This window comes from Chinchilla lanigera, unplaced genomic scaffold, assembly GCF_000276665.1.
Source record: "Chinchilla lanigera isolate Chin_1 unplaced genomic scaffold, ChiLan1.0 scaffold00082, whole genome shotgun sequence".
Taxonomy (NCBI): Eukaryota; Metazoa; Chordata; class Mammalia; order Rodentia; family Chinchillidae; genus Chinchilla; species Chinchilla lanigera.
Window position 1 is genome coordinate 487,846 of NW_004955483.1, and position 2,096 is coordinate 489,941.

The 2,096-nt window shown below is 43.0% G+C and overlaps 1 protein-coding gene across 2 annotated transcripts in view; it reads right to left on the minus strand.

Annotated features, from left to right (window-relative positions):
* Positions 1–2,096, minus strand: part of LOC102013416 (butyrophilin subfamily 2 member A2) — an 84,565-nt gene that overhangs the window by 74,051 nt on the left and 8,418 nt on the right. The window contains exon 4 of one of the 2 annotated variants that reach the window (XM_013503774.1): positions 809–934. The exons of the other annotated variant lie outside the window; for it this stretch is intronic. The gene's annotated coding sequence lies outside the window, so the exon portion shown is untranslated. The remainder of the gene's footprint in view (positions 1–808; positions 935–2,096) is intronic. 2 annotated transcript variants of the gene reach the window in all.

The window sequence follows — 2,096 nt, forward strand, 5'->3', positions numbered from 1 at the left end:
AGCAGGACAGCAGGAGGAAAACATTCCTTTATGGAAAGGAATTACCATCTACCTAGAAATATTTTGTATAGAAGACTAGTACATTAAGTGCTCTGAAAAATTTCTGAATGGCGCCGGGCATGGTGGCACACGCCTGTAATCCCAGCACTGAGGAAGCTGAGGCAGGAGGATCACTGCAAGTTCGAGACCAGCCTGGGCTACAAAGTGAACTCAAGGCCAGCCTGAACTGCATAGCGAGACACTGTCTCAAAAACACGCAAAAATTTTTAAAAAATAAATAAAAATTTCTGAATGGAAAGTAACAGATTACGCTGTTTTCAAGTACAGACAGACACACCCATTAAACCACTAACTAACTCAGCAGTGTTCCTGAAGCAGTACAGAAAATGGCTGCAGAGGGGCCAGGGATACAGCTCAGCAGGGCAGTGCCTGCCTGGCAAGCATGAGGTCCCAAGTTCAGATTCCCGGTACCGGGCTGCGGCCACCCCCACCCCCAAAATAGAAAAGAAAATGGCCTCAGAGCCTGTCACACACTCATTCTAACACAAAACACACAGCAGCTTCTCAGCAGCACTTATTTCCACAGCACGAAGGTAAACGCCACATCTTTTTTCTATTACATCAGCCTGAGACTTTCCATTAATAGAAGTTCCTTTCTCACTGTAGCATAATAGTAAGAAGAGGAGTCTAATAGGAAATTTCTTATCTCAACTGCTTTTTCATGGAAAGATGACTTGAACATTTGATTCTAAATTAATTACGTGTGATCAGGTACATGAATACTAGTGGTTACCCATGTTTTACTTACTTTCCCCACCAAAAGTTAGGCCCATCCAGATTCTTCTGGGTAATTCTATTAAAGATAGCTTCCAAGTCTATGTAACAGTAGTCATCTGTCTTTAGCAACAAACTGAAGCTGGTTGTTTCCACAGTCCTGCAGGCAGGAGACAGACAGGTAGGTCATGGGACTTGCTGGGAAACCACAAGGTGGCAGCATCACTAACACTGGGACCCAGAGCTGCATCTGCCCCGCCTACACAGCTTTCCGGGACTTGCTCCTCCAACCCCGAGAGTGTCTGCTCTCACTCGACCCTGCTATCAGCTATGGCCTTTGCGTGGCATTTACTAAGTGGCATAACAGAGAGAAGCATCAGGTTGACATTTTATTTTTTGGTGTGGGGACAGAACCAGCCAGGGTCTCGTGGATGCTGGGCTAGTGTTCTACCACTGAGCCATGCTCCCAGCCCACCCAAGCTGAGTTTAGAAGCTAAAGGAAAAAGAACACAATGGCAAAAATCTGGCTTGACTAAAACATATATATGAACAGAAGCTTCTTAGGCATTATTCAGGTCAGCCTGCCAGATCTGTTACCCACTTGAACCTTGCCCTGTGTGTCATACCTACGTCTCTTACATAGAACTCCGTTACACAATATGCACTTTATGCTGCTATTTATATTACTCTCAAGATAGATTATGGTCTCCTTTTTATGAAAAAACATTTATGACACCAAAACATTTTCATCTTGGCAATTAAACTATTACAAATGATTACATGGAAGGAACAGGACAACGACCTGACTTATCCAGACATCAAAAACTATCTAAAGGCAACAACAGAACTGACTCATTCATTTTACACCATGAGTTTTTGTACAAGTCTGTTTAAAAATGCATAAGTTAGGGCCAGGAATATAGCTCAGGGGCACAGTGCCTGCCTGGCAAGCTAGAGGTCCTGAGTTCGATTCCTAGTACTGATAAAAAAAGCTGAATCATGCTAGGGAACTAGTCATCTGACAAATCTTAATACATGAAATCTAGAAAAAATTTCATTAGGTCAAAGAATGGTGAATTTTAAAAACAGTTCTATACCACATAGAATATTCCTGTGTTTCTGAAGTTTATTTCTAATAGCACCTAATTATAAACAAACATTTGTGACAAAGGACCTTTAGGTCACTGGTGACTCAACTGAATAAAGATGTTTCATTTACAACATGGAGAGGAGGACTGGAGCGCTGCTCAGGGTCAGAGCACATGTCTAGCATGCAGAGGCCCTGGGCTCACTCTCCAGCACCATGGGCACAAAGTAGCCTG